Below are 26,557 nucleotides of genomic sequence, written 5' to 3' on the forward strand. Positions count from 1 at the left end.
TCACTTTTATAACACACATATTTTTAAAGGTCAGGGCCCTTTAGAGGGAGAAGGAACAGAGGTGGGTACTTCAAATACCTTCCAGGGACATACTTCAGCCTGTAGACCCATCCCTGAAAGTTTTATTTTCCTAACCTAACCCCTTTCCAAGATAGTGAGAAGTCAATTAACTAGAATTTTACCAAATTTTGAGCCATATCAATGTTTTTATTCAAAATTTAGGAAATGTATTTGCACATCTTTAAAATCTTATAAAATGGAATTGAGCAAAGTTATGAAGCTGAAAACAATTTTGTTGTACTTCAATTATGCAGAAGATCTATTTTGCAAGGTTTCACTTTTATAACATACATATTTTTAAAGGTCAGGGCCCTCTAGAGGGAGAAGGAGTAGAGGTAGTTGCTTCAAAATACCTTCCTGGGACATACTTTAGCCTGTAGATTCATCCCTGAAAGTTTCATTTTCCTAACCTAAACCCTTTCTGAGATAGCAAGAAGTCAATTAACTAGAATTTTACCAAATATTTTGATTAAAAGCAGTTTTTAAATTTTTAGATCAGCTGCTGTATTCTTTTTTCTTTTTGTTTTTGCTATCTAAAGAAGTTTTTTTCTAAATTTTGCAAATATATTTACAGGTTTTTCAAACCTTTTAAATTAGGTTTGAGCATAATTGTGAAGCTGAGTATTTCATTTAAGCAGAAAAACTATTTTGCAAGATTTTGCTTTTCTAAAATGAAGATTTTAAGGTTGTCAAAGGTCAATAGCCTCTAGAGAAAAAAAGAATTAAGTAAGTACTTTAACATACCTAGGGCCTAAAACAAAGGAGCAAGCTCAAATGCTTGTGCAAGACTTGATTGATGATATGGGGGTCAAATTAAAGAATATCTACTGGATCTACTACTACTACAGACTATTGGACCAATCCACAGGTCTTGTACAGGACATTCAAACAGTTTTTAATTTTTGAATACCTATTTGATAACTGAAGGAAGTTGGATACATTCAATTTATATAACCTTTGTCTATGTATGGCGAGTAATAAATCTTACCTTTTATTGTGTGTCATTTGAAACATAAACAAAAAGTACAGGTCTTGTAAAGGATGCAGAAAAATACAAGATATCAAAACAAAAGTAAAACAGTTCAAAATAGGGATGAAAGCTTTTTATTGACAGTGAATAGATATAAAATTATTTAACTGGATATTTCAGTTTTACTGCTGATGATGAACACTGTATATATGTTCAAAATATCCAATTAAATAATTTTATATCTATTCACTGTCAATAAAAAGGTTTCATCCCTATTTTGAACTGTTTTACTTTCGTCATATTTTAAAAGGTTAACAGCAAGCATATAGTTACAAATAAGTAAGCAATAAATATCCAACAATTGAATGAATGTTACTTGGTAATGTACATAGATAAATTTATTTAAGAATATAATTGCAAAAGTGTTAAAACATGAAGGAATTGGATTTAGACTTAAGTTTAGATAATATTGCATACTCATCACATTTGTTTTGCCAAACATAGTGAATCTTCATCTGTATCACAAACTAGGCTACTTTATTCCAAAAGTCTTTTGTGTGGTATTGTATAGCTAAGCTTTTAAGTTCCTGAATAAAGTTTTTGTGGATTTTACATTGGTCTGCTGGAGTTTCATGAAGCAGTAAAACTTTACTTGGATGCAAAGAGCAAATTGGAAAATCCAATTTGGTATTCTATGTGGGATTCAACAAAAAGGGTAAAGACTTCTTTCAGAAACATAGTTAGGCAATTTTTTCTCTTTCTTATTTTTTGCCATTCTCCCATAATGTTATCTCATCCTTCATGCCAGGCATTATCCAGGCTATATCAGGTCTAATAAAGAACTCTTCTACAGCTTGAATTGTTTCTTGGGGTAATTTTCTTCTTGTACCAAACAAGTTGTGTTCCATTTCTTCTTATAGCTACGCCATGAACAAAAGCTTTCAGTTTTCTGGGGGAAACAGGTAAATTCCTTGAGATACAAGCTAATGCTTTTCCATATGATTGTGTTCTTTGATAAGGACTTTGGTAGCTTGTATTTGGTGTAGCTGGAATTTTAGCAGAAGTATTTTCTTTGTCTTTTCTTGATTGTCTGTATATTCATTTCCTTTCTGTTTCTTATGTAAGTTTCTTATGTATCTTCATTAGTAAGTGTTTCTTTGCTCTGTATTTAGCTTCACACTTTTGCTCTTTGCCAAATAGTCTGGATTTTTCTCTTTTAGGCCCTTTCTGTAGACCTTATAAATTTCTCCACATGACTTTTTCTTTTTTGGCTCCATTGTTGAGTTATTGTCTGAAGTTAAAGAAATGCAATTGTATTGAATCAACCTGTCCTCTATGAGATGTCCCATAGAAGACCTGTTAGTCTTATACAGGACAACTTTAAATTTTTAATAATTGTTTACCAATTAAAGCTATAGTAATGAGTCTTGAGGGATTGAATGTAGACAGGATAAACTTAGAAAACATAAAATAAAAAGTCAATTATTTCTATAGTCCTCGTGTAATGGAACTTTTTTTCAAGTTTGAGGTCTTGAATGGGACATTGCCATTTCAGTATGATTTGTTAATCAAATCCATATGATTAATTTCAAATGAGTTTGTATATTTTGTAAGAAAACATATTGCTGCAATGCCCTTTTAAGCATTTTTTGCCATTACTAATGTAAAAGCTACTTATACTATTTAATATACAATATTTTTCTAGTGACACAAAAAATGGACACTTTTGCGATTGATTTTTTCATGATATCATGAAAAATAAAGCTGACAACACTAAATAATGAAAATATGGAATGTCTAGCTATTAAAAAAATTGCAAAAATACGAAATTAGATACATTTATTTTTTTTGTAGTCTTGTCCTCTGTTTCATGGAATACTCCTACTACATCCTTTAAATAAAAAGTAGACAAAGAGTAGAGCAATAAGCCATGGAAGTATGAGCAGAAGAGTCCATCTAACTGCCCTTTGTGTGCTAGTAACACAGTGATTAACGTCAAGCACAAGAGATCCAGCTAGGACTTTATTTTAGTTATAGGATAGAGTTATAGCATAATATTCTCCATTCAATGTTGAATAGAATAGTCAATAGTTGCTGAATTTGTGGATTGCCATGATTTTTTGTGCTTATTTTTCATCAACAGTTGATTTATTATAACAAATGTAATGCTTGTCTATTAGAATGGTTTATTGACCCAGGCTACCTACAAAATAAATGAAATAAATATGTTGCACACTACAGAATAAGAATGCTGCATTTTCCTTCTTATCACTAAAAAAATCTGACAAAAGTCTTTCTCACTTCTCCTCTTAAAAATCTATCTGTACCTTCTTTAATCACTCCTACAGCCTGTAGGCTACAGGTTCAGTTTCAGGATTTTTCTCATAAGTCAGCTGTATCTTGTGCGTGGTGTTTTTGGGGTCCCACTAGCTTGTTGAGGTAGTGCTGCGGGGGTGTTGTGGCTGGGGCTAGGGGCTTGATTCCTATCCTTGATTTGCAACAGGGACACGAAATGGTCTGCCTGCAATGGAGAGGCTTGTTGGCTTGGTAGCCATGTCTGGCAGTATAGTATCATCAAGTCGTATATGGACTAAACTCTTGGCTTTTGGGCTTTGATTTTGGGCTTTTGGCTGATTGGTGTTTGCAGCTCCTCTGCAGAATATTTGTCTGCTTTTGGTACAATTGCAGCTGTTTGGCATGAGTAAGCACAACAGCCTGTTTCCACAGTCTGTCTGGCATTTTCTGGCGTTTCTGCATTTCAGTTCTTTGCTTGAGGAACTGTCTAGTTGGGACGACCCTCTTCTTTAAATGATGTGTATCGTATGGTAGGATGGATCTTAGTTGGTGGGACATCAGGAGTTGAACAGGAGATGCAAATCCATCAACTGGTGTATTTTGATATTCAAGCAAGTTCAAGTTCATCTATTTATTAATCATATATATATATATACATAATGAAAAGAGAAATCACCAATGCAACAAGACAAACACATTAAAAAAAAAGGAAACAGAAGAAGAAAAGGAAGACTGTTTTCCTATGTTAGTGAGTAATATAGATTAGCACTTGAATGAGGCCTTAACCCTACTCATCCATACAATCACATAGGTCAAACAGCATAGCCATACACAATCAACCATAAAGTATAATCCATGGACAGGCAGTCATGTCGTCAATAAGTATAAGTTGTCATTTCCAAACAATAAAAACTGTAAAGACAAATAATTCAGAGGCAACAACCCAACACAAGGGCTCATCAGGAGAATACACACTTGCCTGTAGGGTTTCGGCACTTTAAATATATATATATATATATATATATATATATATATATATATATATATATATATATATATATATATATATATATATATATATATATATATATGCATATGACATAGGCCTATGGGGAGACAAGCTCAAAAAACTTGGCCTAGACAAAAATACAATAGCAAATTACACTGCAATACAAAGAAGAACATGACAACAAAGATACAATAACACAACAATAGTATGACAGTAGCAGCTAGCCCAGGATCTTTCAATATTATTGTAAAAAATTTCAATATCATTAAATATAAATTGATTAAATTAATTCTAGAAGATAGCTGAGAGGCCCACATTTACCCAGAGCAACAAACCATACAAATAACTTTGCCATATTAAAACGATACTTAATTAAAAATAATCCTGAACTAAATGAAATTTAAGTTTCCTTTTTATTAAATGGTTAGAGGAAAATTTATCAATAAAATTCTTGTGAGCAAGTAGACTTAGGAAGGGATCTTCTCTGGTTTCTGTTGCCATGGTAATGATGTTTTTTATATTTTTACTGTCTTCTTGGTGAGTCCATTGAATTTGGGATACCCGGGGCTGAATGTGCTCAGTGATATACCCCAGGATTTGGCAAAACTGATGAAATCTCTAGAAGTGAACTGAGGGCCTTTGTCAGACTTTAGCTGCAATGGCATGCAATGCTGGGTAAAGTGGGCCTTAAGTTTTGTTGTGACCACATTGGACAATGTGATAGTAAGTTTGTTGACTTTGAAGAAACAGCTGTGATAGTCAATGGTTGCTAGGAAATTGGAACCATTCCATTTGAACAGATCTGTAGCAATCTTTTGCCAAGGGAATATTTCTCTGCTGTGGTTGATCATTGGCTCTTTTGAGTTGCTTGGCATGTGATTGGCACATGTTTGGCATTTTACTATGCACTGATCAATGTCTGCACTGAGACCTGGCCAGTACACTAGCATCTTTGCTTGTTGTTTGGTTTTCTTGGTTCCAAGGTAGGCTGCATGCAACTGCTGGAGTGTGTGGCTAACTGTAGGTTCTTGTGAATGGTTAATCTTTCTCCCTTCAGAAGAACGCCTTGGGTAAAGGACTGCTTGTGCTGGAAGTTCCAGCAGGTCAAGATGTAGGTTGGATAGTTTTTTCTAGTACTTGACCAATCCTCTTGAATTGTTATTATTAGGGTGCTTAAGGTTCCATCTTGCACTGTTTCTGTCCATATCTGCTCAAGCTTCTGAGTGCTGGCTGGTAGGTTCCATTCTACACAGTGTACACAGATATCCAGATCTTCTTGCAGTTTTGGATTTGTATTGCTAAGATGGAGGTATGACAGAGCATCAGCAACTGTGATTTCAGATCCTGGTTGGAACCTCAGACTGGTTGGAACCAGGTCATAAGCCTGGAGCTGAAGCATTAATTGTTGCACTTGCAGTGGGGTTTGTGAATCAGATTAGCTAAAATGGTTTCAAGAGGGTAGTGTTCAGTCGTTATGTCAATGTGGTGACTGTACAGATAGTGATGGAAATATTTACAGTCATAGATGGTGGCATATAGCTCTTTTTTGATTTGTGAATGCTTCTGCTCTGTCTTACTGAGTGATCTTGATGCATATGCTGTAACCTATCGTTCCAAAACAAGGTCGGTGCCAAGCCTGTGGCTAGAGGCATTGAAAATGAGTTTGACATTTTTGCTCTGGTGGTTGAAAAACCGGGTGTTTGACACTATAGAGCTTTTCAGGTCCATGAGTGTTTGCACATGTTCCCAGTACCAGATGAATGGGTCTGCTTTGGTTAGGTCACCAAGTGGTTTGTTTTTTGTGGATAGACTTGGTATGTATTTGGTGTATAGTTGATCATCCCAAGGAGGGTTAGAAGTTCTCGGCATGATGCATTTGGCATACAGTTTATGGTAAGAATCTTTTTCGGGATCTGGCTGTATCCCCATGAAGCTGATTATGTGTCCAAAATAGCTGACACTGGAGGCCAAGAAATGGCACTTATCTTTGTCCCCTTAGCAAGGGTACGTTTGAGTATTGCTGCTAGATGTTCATTATGCTGTTCTTGTGTTGTGCTGTACAAGATCATGTCATCAATGATGTTGAAGACACCTTCCAGCCCTTGATAAGCATCTTCCATCCTCCTCTGGAATTTATCTTGCACTGAGATGATTCTGAATGGTGTTCACTTGAACTGGTATCTTCCATATATTGTCCTGAATGTTGTAAGGTAAGTCAAATATTTGGATAGCAGGATAGACTAGTAACCAGAACGAGCATCAAGTTTTGTGAATACTTTTGCTCTGTATAGCTTGAAGATGCCGTTGTCTAGAGTGGGTATGGGCTAGTGGGGCTGTTTGATGGACTTGTTTAGAAATACTGAGGTTATGCACAATCTTATAGACCTATTCTTCTTCTCAGCCATACCCATCAAGTTAACCCATTCTGTTGGGGTAACATTCTTTTTGATAATCTCTAGGTCTCCTAGGTAGGTGAGTTCTGCCTTAAATTTTCTCAAGGTACCGTTCAATTTTGGTTTCTTCCTTGTCAGCAATGGTGAAGGTGTTGAAAATTTCGTGTCCTTTCGCTCCAGGCCAGATAAGTTGGTAGACACAGAGAGCTTTCTCTGTTTTGTCCGCCAGTGGGCCTGCAAACATCAGTTGGGCAGGCTCTTGGAAATGGTCCCATTCTTCTGCTAGGGAGCTGGGTTCCCAGTTGATTGATGGCTGTAGGACATCCATAAGATCCCACTTCTGACACCATGTAATGTTTGTCTATTAGAATGGTTTATTGACCCAGGCTACCTTCAAAATAAATGAAATAAATACATTGCACCCTACATATAAGAATGCTGCACCAAATAAAGTGGATTTCTTGTTTTACTATTTGATTTCTATTTTTTGATTATATGGCCTACTTTCCTTAGGTCTCGTTTCTTTTGTTGATCTAAGCTGATTAAAAAAAAGTTTTGTTTTATAACACAAAGTTTTTCCAAGGTCATCAAAGTTCAGTTGGTCTTGAAGAAGGAAGGGGTGGAGGTAGGCACTTCTAAATATCTTCTAAGGATATAAATTGAGGACATGTGTCTATTTTTGAAAGATTTTATTCCCCTAACTCTACTAGTCTCCAAAATCATCTTCTAGAACTCCACAAAAGAAAGATGCAATTAAAACAATAATTTGGAATGATTTGGAATCCTTTGCTTTAGTAGTAGTAATAGTAGCAAAAATGATAGTAGTTGCAGCAGTAGCAAGAACATGCTGCCTTCTGGTTAGCTGATCATCTCCCTCAACATGCCTTTTAAATTTCAACTTTACTTTAAGCCATTCTTAAGGTATACCTGGTATGCGCTTTTGCCATCCTGCATGCACAAAGCCTACTTTAGTTTAGTTCAAACTTCTCCCTTACCATTCCCTGAATTTTTTGCCTTAATGTCTTTAGCCTTAGATTTAGTAGTAGTAATAGTAGCAGCAGTAGTAATATGCACATAATGACTTTTAATTAGTTCAACATCACCCTAAAAAAAGACCCTGTAAGTTTCAACTTAATACTCTAAGCAGCTCCCAAGATATTGTTGATGCACCCTTTGACAACCTGCATACTCATAGCGTGTTTTGATTGAGTTCAAAACTCCCTTCAAAATTTTCTGAATGCTTCATCTCAATACCCTTGGCCTGTTTTAACACCAAGGATCGAACATGTTCCCTTTCCGAATAAGAAATACTATATGCAATCAACAGAGAAATACATAACTTACAGCCACAGGGCTGTGGGGATTTCGTCATCCCCAGAGGCGTAGCTATTTGACTTTTCAACTATGCTGAATAAAATGGACATTTTAAAATTTTTATCAGATTGATTTGGGACTAATGCGCTGCCTATGATCAAATCTAGTCCCAACTTTTCATGAATTACATAAAAAAAACTAGTTTTTTTAACTGAAAGTAAGGAGCGACATTAACACTTCAAACGAACAGAAATTACTCCGTATATGAAATGGATTGTCCCCTCCGCAATCCCTCGCTCTTTACGCTAAAGCTTTTAATTGTTTTAAAAAGCAGAATTGTGGCAAAGAGTCAAACTTTAGCGTAAAGAGCGAGGGATTGCGGAGGGGACAATTTGCCCATTGTTCACATATAGTATTTATTATTGGGAAATTAATGGAATTTTTTGGGTAAGCAGGATTTTCCACTGGTAGATTTTTTTTGTGGTGAGGAAAGTCTGGGGGGAATTTTTCAGGGAATGTTTTGCACAGTTGAGGGAGAGGGAAGGGGATTTCTTGGCTAACTTGTAAAACGGTCAGAAATTTAACACAAAAAGACAAGTTTTTTCAACTGAAAATAAGGAGCAACATTAAAACTTAAAACGAATAGAGTTTGTTCTGTGTACGAAGGGGGGGGGGGCTGTTCCTTCCTCAACTCTTGCTATTTAACATTAGAGCTTGACTTTTTGTCACAATTATTTAAGAAAGACTGGTCAAACACAAGACCCATTGAATTGAATTTGAACAAGAAGCGTTTTTAAAGAACAAGATTTTAGCGTAAAGAGGGAAGGCTAAGGAAGGGACAGTCTCCTCCGTCCTCATATACGGAATAATCTGTGGTCGTTTTAAGTTTTAATGTTGGTTTTTACTTTCAATGTTTTTTTTTTATATTGTGGTTGGAATTATCTGTCCAGCCCCTAGAACTAGGTTATAGCTATTGTGCAACATACATAACATGCCGGCAGTGGAAGAATATAATACATTTTGTTAGCCAAATGGAATCAAGTGAACCACTAACCAAACACTTAATGAATATAAGCCCGTCTTATTCTTTAAGTTTTTTAACATATATTTGTCGGATAGAGGGATATTCTTTGAATTTTATTACCACAGATCTCTTTTATTAGGGAATAATAAACGTTTTTCACTACAAGGTTGCTGTTTAAAAGTTGTATGGTGTACTATAAGAAATGCTTTTCAAAGCTTAGAACTGGAAACTTTTGTGTCAAGGCAGCGACCATTGTCTTATCTGATGTTTTTCTCGATTAGACGCTGGTGGGGCAATGGGGGGGGGGTACTGCTACTTCTTGGGATTTGTTCCCAATCTTGGGATTTCAGTCCTTGGCGTGAAATTGAGGAAAATCAGCCCCTAAAACTAGATTTTAGCAGTAGCTGCAATCTAGTAAAGGACAAACCTTGGTTGATAGTAGACCAAAAATTAATTATTTTTATTGTGAAAGTCGCTAGGTCTTGGAACTTGCTTTCAAATGAGCCTCAAAAGATTTCTATATGATGTTTTGGGACCCTGCTAATAGTGAAGAAGAAAAAAGACATATCTAATCTGTGCTAAAGTGATTTCCCTCCTTTTTAAGGGAGGAAGGGCTGTAAGCTCGCTATGTAGGGTTTTTGACAAAGTCAATTCCAATGGTGCACTTTTCGTTTTGATCCGACAAAATTTCCAGAAGTCAAGGCTCTTTTTCAAAATTATTTAAATTTATTTTCAAAATAACGCTTTACTATTAAGATATTTCGAAATAATGGCTACCATTTCCGAATTAGCTACAAATGAGGATTTTTTCATACTAGACAGTTTTTACAGAAACGCATACTTAAGCTTTTGGTTACTGTGGGCTAGAGTTTGTTCTTTACTAGCTTACAGTTGTCACTATGATCATAAAAGTGAATGAAACTAGTGTGCTATGAGGGCATCAAACTTAGTATTTAAGATAAATGGGAATCAAATTACGTTCGATTTCTTAAATTTGCTTTTTACAAGTTTTAATTTAAAGCTTAAAAATGTCAATGCATGGTCAGAATTTTAGCTAGTGGATTTCGCCACTATTTTTTTATTTTTCCAAGGAAGGATTTCGGATGAGTCTAGGTCGCCCATGTCCAGATTTGTAAATAAGTATAGGTGTATTCAGGTCTGAGTGGAGGAGATCAAGACTTCACCAGGATCATAAAAGCAAACAAATGCAGGTCAGAGATGACAGTTATTCTGCAGCATTTTCACATCCCCCCCACTATGTTCAGGTATGATCAGAAAGGCGAATATGTCATTTTTACTTGAAAATCGATGTTAAGGCTGCCGTCTTTGGGAGTTAGGTTTTTAAAATTTGAAAGTTACTGGAGCCTTTTTTCTAACGCGAACCCTAATGCGAACTATCAACTTACTCCATTGGCAGTAAATTAACGTAAAGTAAGTAAGTAAGTATGACTGTGCTAGACCCTTAAGGCCCAAACCGGTGGTGCTTATCTTGTTTCAAGGCCCTTCAGCCAGGAAGTGCAATGAGGGTTTGGGGGGCCAGCCATCCTGTGCTTTCGCACTCCCTTCCTGCTTACGTTCGCCATATTTTTTCAGGTTAGAGCTTATAGAGGTTTAAGCTTATTTAGAGCTTTGTCGACTGTGGCTGAGCTTCTAAAGTCAAGCCACTGACCCCGTCCCAAACCAAATAACCGTTCACGCCGGGAATGGAACCCATGTCCGTCAGACAAAGGATTCCCAGCGCGCCAATCACTTTGCAGTTCAGTACTAAATTAGCACTGAACTGACTCCAGCCCAGCACCTTAACATAAGTGGTTCTAATAGTTTGAAATAATTTTGGAAGTTGACCATTTTCTGCAATGAACCAAATTTTAAATCATAGTATGATGTTAATGGCTGCAGGATAATTTGCATTCTTTGAAACTGTAGTGGGTATTTAAGAATTAAATTGGTACGTTTTTTTTGTTGCAAGTTCCATGGTTTTATATGGTAAACAGTGTATAAAACTACTATCTAAAAATATAATTATATTGCAGGATAATCCCATTTGCTTGTCAAGGACCCTCTCATAATCTACAAAAATGGCGACTCGTTTCGATTTTGCTGACGTCATGTCACTGTCCATTCCTGAAGAAATGAGAGCTGGTGATGAGTTTGGTGATATTAGAAATAATGCGAGAGCTGTGAAGAATAAGTTTTCATCATTTTTGCTTGAATTTCATGAAGGAAACTTCATTTATAAATACAGGTATAAATGGTTTTATTTACTAAGTTTTAGAATTTTCTATTTACTTAGATTTATTTTCCCCATACCGGATGGCGCATAAGATAACAACGGCATCTTAGTTCAATTTGCTTGGCTATTTGATGAAATTATCATTTTCATCCAATGAAAGTAGTAAAATACTTGCCACATAGTTAAGTTTAAAAGTAGTTTAAAATTAATAGTTTAAAATACACTTACCACATAGTTAAGTGTTGAATACTTTTTATAGAAACTATTATGCAGATATTGCCTGGCATGGTGGGAGAGGGATTATATTTCAGTAACTGAACTGTTTTAAAATCAAGTTGGTTAGGCCAATAACCCAAAAATTTACTTGACTTAGGTCCCATCTAGCTTTTGTGGCTGTATTGGGGATTCTTCTTTTCTGAAATTTTGATGAATCTGGCGACGATATTTTGCTTGGTCTGGCGACGATATTTTGCTTGGTCTGGAGCTAGCTGGAGTGGCTAGTGGGCGCTGTAGGTCTAGAAGCTATCAATCCATTTCTTTTAAGACCAGCCTTGGGGGCGTGTGCTGTGTACTCGTCCTTTAAAGGTGATTTGTCAGAGGTGGTTGGCTAACATTCGTTGAGTGTGACCAAGCCAGTGGAGCTGCTGACCTGTGATCTTGTCCATGATGGTGCAAGAACAGCAGAGGAGTTTGTGGAGGTTTCCATTTGACACTCGGTCTGCGAAGGTGATCCCCAAGGCAGAGGCCTTTTCTTTCAGCTGCGGAGATTTTTTTGTTCGTCATCAGCTTTCTGCATATGCCATTTTGTCAATTTTTTTTCGCTATTCACTAAGCTCGTCAACAATTCAATCACTACAATCACTGGGCCGGTAAAATTTTGCGATGCTTGCTTTAGGGTAGTGAAATACGAGTTTAACTTTAGGATTAGTGGTGTCAAATATTTTTTTTTGCACCAGTGGTGTAATTAAGGGGCTTCCCATATGAGAACGTTGGGCGTTAATGTTGTCCTTGGAACTGTAGGACATATGGATGTCCAGATGGAACAGACATGGATACACATCTTTTCTCACATTTAATAAAAGCTGGTATAAAATATAAATTCAAGTTATGTATGGAATTGCTCGCATTGTCGTTGCTGGGCCTAGCAGTCCTTCTGTGTAGAGGAGACTGTTATAGGCTGGGATGTAGTCCATAGTGGGTCAGCAAGTGAAGTTAAACGCTGCACTTTAGTCGTGCATTTTTTTGTATACTTGCCATCGATCTTACTTCACTACTGCCACTACTACATAAATGGTTGATTTCTGAGGGTAGATCTGCGGAGATCCTAAGCTCTCACCATGACCCTGGCTGTAGGTTTAGTCATGGGGAACAAAATCGTGTTTGTTTTCCTGGTGAAGCGGTTCTAAGGAGCGTAGTTTGCTGTTAAACAAACAGGTGTGCTATCTTTCCACTTTACAAGAAAGAACCATTCCGTATGACCTGTAGAATAATAACCATGTCCTTTCTTTTCAAGAATTAAATAAAAAAACTAGTTTTTTAAACTGAAAGTAAGGAGCGATATTAAAACTTAAAACGAACAGAAATTACTCTGTATATGAAATGGGTCGTCCCCTCCACAATCCCTTGCTCTTTACGCTAAAGTTTTTAATTGTTTTAAAAAGTAGAATTGTGGCAAAGAATCAAACTTTAGCGTAAAGAGCATGCAGGCGTAGAAAGAAGCATTCATGTTGATTGGGGTGAATGGTGTTGAGTCTTCCTATCGTGGTATCTTTGAAGATGGTAGGCTGGCCTTCGACTGACTTACCCTGTTTTCGACGTTCAAACGATTTATTTTTAGACACTAACAATACAAAATCTTTAGAGACTCTTCATAATAAGTAAAGCTGCAATAATTACAAGTGACCAGGATACGAAAGACACTGTGCATTTTTTCGGATATAATGTTCAATGTGACAACAAAACTTGAAATACGGGATATTCAATACAAAATTTAACTTAACATCTCCCTTGACTTGGTTTTGTTCAATCTATTTTCAGTTCTCAGCAATCATCACTAAAAACAAGCAAGTTCAATCAAAATATTAAACATTGATAGCTTTTTTTCACTTGTTTTTCATGTGTCTTGAAGTTAAAATTTTCACCGAGTTGCACTGACTGAGTGCTCTCAAGCTGTTTGCTGCACTTTTTTCTCAAGCTGTTCTCTGCGCTGTTTGCTGCACTGACTGAGTGCAGCTTGAAAACAGAAGATTTCTTGGCTAATGAAAAAGTAATAAAACTTTACGTCCTCGAAAGAATCCCTTTTTGAGAATTAAATACCGCAAGATTTTTCACATATTCTGGTCGTAGGAAAACAGCCCAACAGTATCACCAGGACCGTCTTAAAATCTCGTATCTAAAAAATATGAACTTTCAAAACAAAACAGAGGGATATGCCAAAATGGGAAAATAAAGCTAAGTCTAGAGATCTTCCATCATAATCACAACATAGACTAGGAGATAAGGTCAGCCAAATAAAAAGCATGCCCGCATTAAAGGTTTTTTTTTTATCAGGTCGAGCAAGAAACTTTTCGTGCTATAATCTAATAAAAACAACACGATATGCTTCTCAGAATGGTGACATTAGCTTCAAATTCAGCTTTGAAGAACTCAACCAATTATCAAGATACCTTCACCTTCCCAGGGAAAGAATGTATTGTTACTGTAGTCGGACAAATAAAATAAATAAATAAATACATTCGCAAATTTGATGGTAGGCCGTTAAGCCTCTACAATAATGAGCTGCATCAGATTTCTGAAGATAAAGAAAATTCTCCACTTTGCAGATAATAATGAGCCCAAGGAAAGCAACGAAATGGCTAAGACGAGGCTTCTTGTAGATTCCATAAACACTAAACTTCCCAATACAGGTCGTTCTGTCGAAATATTTTCAGTAAATGAAAAAATGGAATCTGTCTTTGACCGTCGTAGCTGCAAAATGTTTATCCAAGGAAAACTGAATTAACATGGATATAAACCATAGGTGCTATTTTTCTCCCATGGATGTCCTTACAAAATCGGCCTGTACAGTGGGGAGATTCAGCAGCAGCAAGCAATATCCCTAGGTCCACAGGTGGTCACCAACTTATCGTCTGTTGTTGAAAAACCACCCCATCACGAAGTTATCTTTGATAATTTCTTCACAAGCATCAATATTCTCACACTGCTTCAATTGCAAGGATTTCGTGCCACAGTCACTGTACATGAAAATCGCTTAGAGGATCTTTCAAGAAACCATAGTTCTTGAAAAGAAGGGACATGGTTATTATTCTACAGGTCATAACTTACAAATTTAAGGGCCGGAAAATTTCAAATAAATAACCTAACGTTTATGATCATTTTGTAATTTTTTAAGTGAATTAGAATAATTTTGGGCTAATCAGAATAGTTTTCCAAAGAGAATATCTTAGACTACTGCGCTAAAACATTAAATAAAAGCACGCACTGAAAAATAAAACCTAAAAGAACTAAATACAGCTCGTAAAAAGAATGTCACTGGCATAAATTTGTAGCAATAATTAATTGCTGCAAATTATTTATTGAATTTCCCAAGCTGAAGAAGAACAGAAATTTCTAGAAATGGAAAACTGAAACCTTAACAATTACAACTAATTGCAGAGAGAATACCATTCTCTTTAATCAACGTATTGGGGAAGGATCTTAGAAACAATTGTAAAGCTCTGGAGATGAACAGGTGAATCAACAGCTGATTCAGACTCTGGCTTTGACCTCCTCCGATGCTATTCAACTAAAAGATGGGATTGAAGGAGCTGTGCGTGCATTAACCTGGAACACCCGAACTTTTGAAAACCCTTGAAAAGTTTTTCAATTATTTTTGCTGGTCCTAATCAAGGTTATTATACATTTCTAATCTTTCTGTTCTTATTCTTGTTATTTTAATTCTTCATTCTCGTGTCTCATTTCATATTTCTCACTCTTCTTATCCTCCACTCTTATGTCTCATTCTTCATGTTTCTCAATTTTATGTGCAATCTCTGCTTACTTTGCGTTAGTCTTGGTCTGATAAAAAATGAAATAACGCTAAAAAAAAAAAAAAAAAAAAAAAAAAAAAAAAAAAAAAAAAAAAAAAAAAAACCTCTGGGGCCCTTTTTTCTCATTTGATTTTTTTTTTCAGGGAATGTCATTGATCCTCAACAGTGACTTTTTTTACAGTTTTGTGTGAAACTTACAGTGGGATTAGCCATATATGTTTAAGAGTCCATTTTTTTATCTTCAAAGTATATCTCTCTGATTTTGAAAGCGTACCAACATAATATGCCAGTAGCTTTGGCTTTTCCTAAAAATGTCGGTTAGTGTAGATTGTATTAAAAGGGAATCATTATAATCTTAAAAAAAAATGCAGAGCAGAAAGATTAAAATAAGAATTTTAAAAGAATTTTGTAAAAGCATTTTATGACAAATATCGCAAAATATTAATCCCTCCACCTTGAAACCTGCACAATGTCCATGGAATAACCAACGCCAGGCCAATACGTTATTAATAAAAAAATGATGTCAGATAAAACTAAAACAGAATATGGGAGTAATTTTTAAAAGCATTTTACGTACAAGGCAAAACAGCCCCCATAGAAGAGGGTATTTTGTACAAAAGATTTAAGCAGTCTAGCATAATGTCCAAAACGGAATGCTACAAGTAAATACTATTGCACTCGGAATGCTATCAATGGCAAGAAAGACACCACACTGTTATCTTATGCTTAAAATCTCGGAGTTTTGTAATAGATGGCGCTCATGTATTTAGTATTTGACCATGGTCTAATTTGTGTTAAAAGGAAAACATGTAACATGTTGGCTTCAAAATGAAAACTAAATGAAACAAATTTATTTTTCACCGCAACTAATCATTTTGAATAGATATATTATTTTATGAATAGATAAAGAATAGAGATATTTTCAAATATATAAAATATAAGATATTTTAATTCTATTCATAAAGAATTTATGAATATTTATAGAAAGATTCAAATAAGAAATGTAAAAGTTTTTTTTTATTGATTATTTGTCTCTAATATTCAGTTTTCTGTTGAAAGACACTAAAAAAGAAATATAAAAAAAAAAATAATCGTTCCCCTTCAGGGAATGCTGATGGGGCTATTGAAACAAACAAATATACACTGATTAGCCCTACTAAAATAGAATAGAATATTTTAATTTTTAAGCCAAAGACATTAAAACTGGAGAAATATTCATTATATTAACAAATAACAAACTTTGGCAATCAAAAAACGGAACAGAAATTAAAGTAATAATAAAAAATTTTCCAAGAAGAAGTTTTTCAAATGAAAGCAAAGAGTCATATCAGACTTGAGATCAGCTGAAAAGTCCAATAGTAATTCAAACTTGAAACGACCAGAAATTACAATTAAGGAATAAGTGAATCCAAAATGAAAAGAATTTAAACAAATAATCATATCAAACATAAAAATAATGGATACTGATGTAGATGAATAAATAGATTTTTAAAAGTGTGAAAGCTAAATTAAATGTTTAAGTCAAATTTAAAATGAGCAAAATTACTTCAAGATGAAGTTTAGCAACTGCCCGCTCTCCCCTCCTCTAACCGCAGAAATTCTAAAGAAATTCTACGTCATTTGCGCGTTGATGAAAACAAAGTATATTATATACATTTCTTATAATTATAATTTTAGAAAAAAATGAAAGCGAAAAATAAAATCTTGAATTGCTGAGTTTCCAGGGATTAATATCCTTATATATTAAATATTAGGTTTATTTTCATTAGTTCTTTTCATTCATCTTGATTATTCTAGTGATTTTCTTAATTTATCGTTGATATTTTGAAACAACTGATCAGAATACAAAAAGTTTTCAGCAAAATGCAAGTGACGCAAAAGACTTTAAAACTTTTACGGTTAGAGGAGGGAAAGGGGAAAGTATCTAAACTACTGCTGGGAGTAATTTTTATGTCACTTGGTAAATACCAAGTGACGATCGCAGATTCTGTTGGTCTTCCCGGTTTTGCTAGTTTGGGCACTTCCTGATAAGCTAGAATGATGAAATTTGGCAGGCGTATCAGAGACCAGACCAATTAAGTTAGAAATAGTCAGTTCCCTGATTTGACCATCTGAGGGGGGGGGGGCTAATTCGGAAAAATTAGAAAAAAATGAGGTGTTTTTAACTTACGAATGGGTGATCGGATGTTAATGAAATTTAATATTTAGAAGGATATCGTGTCTCAGAGTTCTTATTTTAAATCCTGACTGGATCCGGCGACATTGGGGGAAGTTGGAGGGGGAAACCTGAAATCTCCTAGATACGTGATTGACGTAATCGGAACGGATCCGCTCTCTTTAGGGGAGTTGGGGGGAGGGTTAATTCCGAAAAATTAGAAAGAATGAGGTATTTTTAACTTCTGAAGGAGTGATCTGATCTTAATGAAACTTCATATTTAGAAAGATCTCGTAACTCAAATCTCTTGTTTTAGATCTCGACCGGATCTTGTGTCAATGGGGGAGTTCGAGGGGGACCGGAAATCTAGGAAAACGCTTTGCGTGGAGAGATCAGGGTGAAACTTGGTGGGAAGAACAAGCACAAATCCTAGATACGTGATTGACATAGATGGACCGGATCTGCTCTCTCTAGGGGAGTTGGGGGGGGGGGACCTAATTCGGTAATTCTGAAAAATTAGAAAAAATGAGATGTTTTTAACTAACGAATGGGTGACCGGATCTTAATTAAATTTGATATTTAGAAGGAAATCATGTCTCAGAGCTCTTATTTTAAATCCCGACCAGATCTTGTGACATTAAGGGGAGTTGGAGGGGGAAACCGGAAATCTTCGCAATCATCTCTCCAAGAATGGAGAGATCGGGACAAAACTTGGTGGGGAGAAAAAGCACAAGTCTTAGATACGTGATTGACATAATCGGACTGAATTTGCTCTCTTTTTTTGGGGGGGGTGTGTTAATTTGGCAAAATTTGAAAAATTGAGGCATTTCTAACTTACAAACGGGTGACCGGATCTTAATGAAATTTGATATTCAGAAGGAACTCATGTCTCAGAGCTCTTATTTTAAATCCCGACCAGATCAGGTGAGATTGGGAGGAGTTGGAGGGGGATACCGGAAATCTTGGAAAACGCTTAGAGTGGAGAGATCGGGATGAAACCTGGTGGGTAGAATAAGCCAACGTCGTAGATGCGTGATGCATCCCGACCGGCATTAAGTCTTTTATTTTCCTTTTAAATCAATCTGTTGATTCATAGGATTTTGCTAGAGCTCATGTCATATGAGCTCTTGACTCTTCTGACCTCGTCACAAGTGCCAAATGAGCTCTTAACTCTTGTTATGTAAAAATATTCTTACCAAAAATCCTAATATTATAATGCAGGAAGGATAAAAACATTCAAATGAAATTTGACATCTTCATCTCTAGATATCAAGCTAGAAATCAGTTTTTTTTTTTTTTTTTTTTTTTTTTTTTTTTTTCTACATGTGACCATAAGTTCTCAGCAGAGCATAGGTGCATGGTTATGCAACAGTCCGAGAACTGAGGAAACTATCTTCGATTGAAAACAGCCCAAAGTACAAAAACTTATCACGGACTTGATAAACTGGAATGGCTGAAACCCTGCAAGCTGTAGTTACTTAGTTTGTAGCATCAGTTTTAGCCATTTACGAAATAGAATCAGATAAGGAATACCGATGTGAAGGCGCAAGCTATCGGCCTTCTGGAAAGGAATCCAAACTTCGAATTTATTGCTTCCCCGTATTTATGAAAAAAAATCATGTACAAGATTAGGATAGCAGTAGAAAAACTTGAAGTAGAGGAGATAAACATCATCGACGCAATCGAAATGCTTTTCGCTATGATGAAGTCTTTCGAAAGAATATTGGAGGATGAAACAAAAAATTTCATTGACAGTGCAAAAGTGTTTACCATAATGAGGGAAGTCGATTACGGCAGATTTCGTCAGGCATCATCGTCGGCAGCTTTGACCATCAATAGAGATAATCTCACAGCTTGCCTTGTCAATTTTCAGCCATTTTGATTCTAACTTTAGTCTCTTTCAAAAAAGGGTTTCAGTTCCAGATATTGAGCTAGCATTTTTTTTTTTTTTTTTTTTTTTTTTTTTTTTTTTTTTTTTTTTTTTTTTTTTTTTTTTTTTTTTTTTTTTTAGACCAAAGGCTGACCCAGTGTTCTTCAAGTAGAGCTCAAAGTTATGTTTCAGTTTTCTAAACCGATGGCAATATCTGCCGAAAATATAATAAATTTAGAGAAGGATGTGGATAATTTGTAACATATTGTTTTCTGTCCATTTAGGAAAATACGTGGAGTTGTATTAAAACTATCAGTAACATATTTTGTTTTATATTAAAGGTATATTCCTAATTTAATGCTGCTTAAATTCAGTATTTTCTTCAGTGTTTAAAGAGTATAGAATAACTAGTTTTTCACAGAAAAGGCAGCATTTTGTAGGCAAACATTTTAAATTTGTTAAAACACTCGCTTTAAGAAGAAAGATTGCCTTACAGAAGCATCATCAATTATTTGAGGCATCACGAAATCGCATAGTGCAACGTCAAATGAAGCTAATGGTTATTATTTGTTTTTTAATTGTTTCTTTTTTTATATAATGTTATTTTTTAATTTTTTAAAATGATGTAGATGGTGTTAATGATGGTTCTATTTTGGTTATAGAATACCTGATAGAGAAATCTGGCAAAGTAGTTGTTGATGGTACGAGTTGTGAAAATTGTTGAGAATGAAAATTCTAGTGTAAAGAGTACAAAAAATGATAATTGGATTAAACTGCCAAAAGGCTCTAAGGATATTGTGATGATAAAGCCAACAATCAAGCTCAGCAAACTATCGCCAGAGGTAATTTTTTGGGGTTTATGAGTAGGTTTTACTTTGTTTATTTATCATTAATTATTTTATCACTTATTTAGCTTTTTATATTAATTTATTGTAACATTGTTTATATATATATATATATATATATATATATATATATATATATATATATATATATATATATATATATATATATATATATATATATATATATATATATATATATTAGCAACACAATAACATTAATTTATTATTATAATATATATATATATTATATTTATTATAATATAATATATATATTATATATATTATATATATATATATATATATATATATATATATATATATATATATATATATATATATATATATATTTACCAGCATATGCCTAGACTTGTTACTCTCCCCTGATTGGTCTTTGGATCTGGTTAATCTAAAGAATCTTCCTCCCAAAAACAACACTGAAGCTTTGGGACAAATATATTTCTGAGATTCACTTACCAATGTTGGGGGGGACTCTTATGGGGGGATAATGTGTTAGACACATTAATTGGCGGGGAAGGGGAGAGCGGTAAGGGCGATCGAAAGAACAAAAAAATCTCCCCCCCCCGCTAAAGTTTTGTGAATGTGTTGACTTCTGGTAACTTCTGATATGTGTTGACTAATATAAGATTTTCTTTCTTAGAAATTGACTTATCCTAAGTCAAGATAGGCTAATTCACTATTCAGAGACAAAACAAACGCAGTAAAAAATAGAAATATGGTAATATTGATCAAGAAAAAAATACAGATTCGTAAGTTGCCATGTCAGAAACATTAGAAACATATAAAACTAGTAGAATTTAAAAGAAATTAAACTAGGTAGATGATGTAAATAACAAGGGAGAGGGGTTTTGCTAATGTAGGAGCCAAAATCATTTAAAGAATTTAGTCAGAATTAGACTGTACAAACTTATCTAGTTAAAATCTATTAAACATAACTATGGATCTATGCAGTAAAATGGAGAGAGAGAAACTCTATCTTAATACACTGTCTTACAAAATACTCTGTTCTAGCCTTGTTTAATCCTGCCTGCATTTTACCCATTTTAATTTTACCCATCAAAAGCTACGAGCCTGAAAAAATTTGCATTATTTTAGAAAACAGGCGGAAACCCCCACTAAAAGTCATAGAATCGTAATGAAAATAACACTATCAGATTCAACGTATTCGAGAACCCTGTTGGAGAAGTTTCAAGCTCCTATCTACAAAAATGCGGAATTTTAATTTTTTGCCAAAAAAAAAACAGATCACAGATGCGTGTTTATTTGTTTGGTTTTTTTTCTTTTTCTTTTTTCAAGGGTGATCGTATCGACCCAGTTGTCCTAAAATGTCACAAGAGGGCTCATTCTAACGGAAATTAAAAGTTCTAGTGCCCTTTTTAAGTGACCAAAAAAATTGGAGGGCATCTAGGCCCCCTCTCACGCACATTTTTTCCCCAAAGTTGCCGGATCAAAATGTTGAGATAGCCATTCTGTTCAACTTAGTCAAAAACCTAATAATATTGTCTTTGGGGACGACTTAATCCCCCACAGTCCCCGGGGAAGGGGCTACAAGTTACAAACTTTGACCATTGTTTACATATAGTAATGGTTATTATGAAGTGTACAGACGTTTTCAGAGGGAGTTTTTCGCGTTGGGGTGGGGGTAGGGGGAGGAGTTTATGTGGGAGGATCTTTCCATGAAGGAATTTATCATGAGAGAAAAGAATTTCCATGAAGGAGGTGCAGAATTTTCAAGCATTATTAAAAAAAAAATACAATGAGAAAATAAATACATTTCTTAGTAGCTTAAAAAACAGTGAAAAGTTGAATTTTTCTAAGGTAAGCAAGGATTTACACTTGTAATAGTAATATAGGATCAAATTTGACCAAAATATAAGCTGTAATGCATAAAATGCTGCGTTATATAGAGGAGGGGGAAGGGGTATAGTTAGGAACCTCAAAATAACTTCCCGGGATATACCTTAGCCTATAGACACATCCCTGAAAGTTTAAATTCCCTAGCCCAACAACTTTCCAAGATAGCAAGAAGTCAATCAACTAGAATTTTACCGTGGCTTATTACTTTCTATTGAAAACACTTGATTTTTCTGGTCGTTTTTCAAATAATGTTAGAAAATCTGGCTCCCCCTTCATTAACAATTTTCTCCCACCAGAAAAGCTTCCTTCAAGTACCTCCCCCTCCCTTAATTTTCTTGTAGACAATTCTCGCTGAAAAAAAAATCTCTTTAGCATACTTCGGTTTAATTTTTTTTTATGGTTTTTCAAATCATGTTTGGACTCCATGGCTCTAAGTATAGGCAACTTGTCAGTCAACCTATATTTAATTGTTTTGTTTTGTGTCTTTTTTTTGCAACTGTCTTAACTTATGAATAGGGTACAAAGCCTCGCCTGACACTCAGGGCAGGTGGTCCCTACACAGCGTTGGAAAAAATACAAGTAAACACGCATCCGTGATCTTTCTTCTGGTAAAAAATAGAAAATTTCTCATTTTTGCCAGTGATAGCTTGAAACCTCTACAGTAGGGTCTTATAAAACGCTAGTAATAATAAGTTCATAGCTTGCAGCCCTTCCACTGGGGACTCTTGGGGTAAAGTCATCTTGAAAGACGTAGCTATTAGATCTTTTGATTATGCTGAGCAAAATGGGTACTTTAAAATTTCGATCAGGCGATCTTGCGGAAATGTGGGGCACGGCAGGGGGCTAGCTGTCTTAGAATGTTTTTTATCACTTGAATGTGGTTCTAGAACTTGTATTTCCGATCAAATGAGCCCTCTCCCGATCATCTAGTATACTAGTTTGGCACAATCACTCCTAAAAAAAAACTTGCATTTTGTGATCTGCTAGTAAAAATGCAAAACTTCATATTTTTGTATAGAAGAGCATGAAACCTTGACAGTATGGTTCTCTGATATGCTGAATCTGGTGGTGTGATTTTCGTTGAGATTGCTTGATGTTTTGGGGCTATTTATCCTCCTTTCTGAAATTTGGATGAATTTTCTCAGGCTCGTAACTTCTAGTACGTAACATTAGACTTCATGAGTTTTATATATTTTGAATAAGCATGAAAATAGAAACAGTTACTAATTAGCTAAATTTAATTCTTTTTCTGCTTTATTGTCTGAATAATTGTATGCAGCCCTTTCCATTGTTTAATGCATGAAGTCATTTTTAACAAGCAAGGGACTCGACTTCTCTCTTTTTATTCCCGCTGGATAGCAACAGGTTGGTTTTAATCATGCTTTTGTTGATATCTGTGATCTACTCTCAGATACAACTCTTTTGCACGGACACAGTGACGAAACAATTTACGTTTTTGGAAATGTTCCCAACGGTTAAAATCATTCGAAATTATTGGCAAGTGTTGCAGTATATTTACATCGTAACGACATTTATTGTTATTTGTCAATGAGTATTATTTTTAGGTAGGAGGATTAAAAACACTTAAACCTAAGGATAAAAAAAGAGATGTTTACTAAGCAGCAATTGCTAAAAGGTAGTTAAGGACGAGTATCATTATAAATAATTAATATTTCAGGTTAGGGTATATACGCACTTTATTATTTCCCTTGGTAATATTAGATGGCAATGGTTTATTTTTATTTGCTAGAAACGATGACGATTTGCAAATCCGTTTCCAAGCTTTGTAAATCCTGCAAGTTATAAAAATCTTTTTTTTTTGTAAATCCTGCAAGTTTTAAAAGTGGATTCTTTTGATACATATATTGATAATAAAACTATTTTAGAGGGGTGAGGTAGTTATTTAACCGTGTCGCTCCTTATGTATCGTTTGCTGCTACCAACTGTTTACCGTATTTTTCAGGGGAATCTTTTGCCTGATTTATGATTTTCGTCTGTTAAGTTTTACCAATAGAAGTTTTAACTAAACAACGATAGTGTTAATTTAACAGCTGTTAATGAAGGGGTTTAAAAGGGTTTGTCTATGTTTTTTAGTTATTTTAGCTAGCTTCCAAGTCCCCCTCACTTACTGTGAAGTGAGTATTATCTGCTCAGCCGACAGGGGTATCACGGAGGGGCTACCTCCACTCTTCTGGCCTAGTTTACTAAAAATTACCTTTTTATGTGCCGAAAAAAAATTGAGAAAAAATGTCCTTTTTCTCTATATATTCAAAGTTAGGCAAAAAGAACATTTTTAAAGAACAACGAGCATATTCACAAAAATCAACCTAAAAAGAATTCAAAACTAGCCTATGGAATAATTAATTTTGATAGTCAGAAAACGAGAATTTTCGAAACTCTAATCCTATAAATTTCTTTGAAGTTGAAAAGAATTTTGTTTTTTATAAGCATATCAGCATCTAAAGCAGAAAATTCCAGAAAAAGACCTATTGTTCCAAGAAGATAGTATTTGGTCCAAGGGGTGGGAAGTCAGACTTTCGGAACATACATGGTTCATCTAAACTCCTCCCCAAATTAGAATCATTGCCAAGTTGTTCCAAAATGGTAGTATTTGGTCCAAGGGGTGGGAAGTTAGACTGTCGGAACATACATGGTTCATCTAAACTCCTCTCCAAATTACAATCATTGCCAAGTTGTTCGAAAAAGGTAGTATTTGGTCCAAGGGGTGGGAAGTCAGACTGTCGGAACATACATGGTTCATCTAAACTCCTCTCCAAATTAGAATCATTGCCAAGTTGTTCCAAAATGGTAGTATTTGGTCCAAGGGGTGGGAAGTTAGACTGTCGGAACATACATGGTTCATCTAAACTCCTCTCCAAATTAGAATCATTGCCAAGTTGTTCCAAAATGGAAGTATTTGGTCCAAGGGGTGGGAAGTTAGACTGTCGGAACATACATGGTTCATCTAAACTCCTCTCCAAATTAGAATCATTGCCAAGTTGTTCGAAAAAGGTAGTATTTGGTCCAAGGGGTGGGAAGTCAGACTGTCGGAACATACATGGTTCATCTAAACTCCTCTCCAAATTAGAATCATTGCCAAGTTGTTCCAAAATGGTAGTATTTGGTCCAAGGGGTGGGAAGTTAGACTGTCGGAACATACATGGTTCATCTAAACTCCTCTCCAAATTAGAATCATTGCCAAGTTGTTCCAAAAAGGTAGTATTTGGTCCAAGGGGTGGGAAGTCAGACTGTCGGAACATAGTTGGTTCATCTAAACCCCTCTCCAAATTAGAATCATTGCCAAGTTGTTCCAAAATGGTAGTATTTGGTCCAAGGGGTGGGAAGTTAGACTGTCGGAATATACATGGTTCATCTAAACTCCTCTCCAAATTAGAATCATTGCCAAGTTGTTCGAAAAAGGTAGTATTTGGTCCAAGGGGTGGGAAGTCAGACTGTCGGAACATACATGGTTCATCTAAACTCCTCTCCAAATTAGAATCATTGCCAAGTTGTTCCAAAAAGGTAGTATTTAGTCCAAGGGGTGGGAAGTCAGACTGTCGGAACATACATGGTTCATCTAAACTCCTCTCCAAATTAGAATCATTGCCAAGTTGTTCCAAAATGGTAGTATTTGGTCCAAGGGGTGGGAAGTTAGACTGTCGGAACATACATGGTCCATCTAAACTCCTCTCCAAATTAGAATCATTGCCAAGTTGTTCGATAAAGGTAGTATTTGGTCCAAGGGGTGGGAAGTCAGACTGTCGGAACATACATGGTTCATCTAAACTCCTCTCCAAATTAGAATCATTGCCAAGTTGTTCCAAAATGGTAGTATTTGGTCCAAGGGGTGGGAAGTCAGACTGTCGGAACATACATGGTTCATCCAAACTCCTCTCCAAATTAGAATCATTGCCAAGTTGTTCCAAAATGGTAGTATTTGGTCCAAGGGGTGGGAAGTCAGACTGTCGGAGCATACGTGGTTCATCTAAACTCCTCTCCAATTTAGAATCATTGCCAAGTTGTTCAAAAAAGGTAGTATTTGGTCCAAGGGGTGGGAAGTCAGACTGTCGGAACATATATGGTTCATCTAAACTCCTCTCCAAATTAGAATCATTGCCAAGTTGTTCGAAAAAGGTAGTATTTGGTCCAAGGGGTGGGAAGTCAGACTGTCGGAACATACATGGTTCATCTAAACTCCTTTCCAAATTAGAATCATTGCCAAGTTGTTCCAAAATGGTAGTATTTGGTCCAAGGGGTGGGAAGTCAGACTGTCGGAACATACATGGTTCATCTAAACTCCTCTCCAAATTAGAATCATTGCCAAGTTGTTCCAAAATGGTAGTATTTGGTCCAAGGGGTGGGAAGTCAGACTGTCGGAGCATACGTGGTTCATCTAAACTCCTCTCCAATTTAGAATCATTGCCAATTTGTTCGAAAAAGGTAGTATTTGGTCCAAGGGGTGGGATGTCAGACTGTCGGAATATAC

The 26,557-nt window shown here is 35.5% G+C and overlaps 1 protein-coding gene across 9 annotated transcripts in view; it reads left to right on the forward strand.

Annotated features, from left to right (window-relative positions):
* LOC136029031 (uncharacterized) overlaps nucleotides 1-26,557 on the forward strand; it is a 118,790-nt gene that overhangs the window by 25,679 nt on the left and 66,554 nt on the right. The gene's annotated exons all lie outside the window — the stretch shown is intronic.

Source organism: Artemia franciscana, chromosome 7 (genome assembly GCF_032884065.1).
Source record: "Artemia franciscana chromosome 7, ASM3288406v1, whole genome shotgun sequence".
Taxonomy (NCBI): Eukaryota; Metazoa; Arthropoda; class Branchiopoda; order Anostraca; family Artemiidae; genus Artemia; species Artemia franciscana.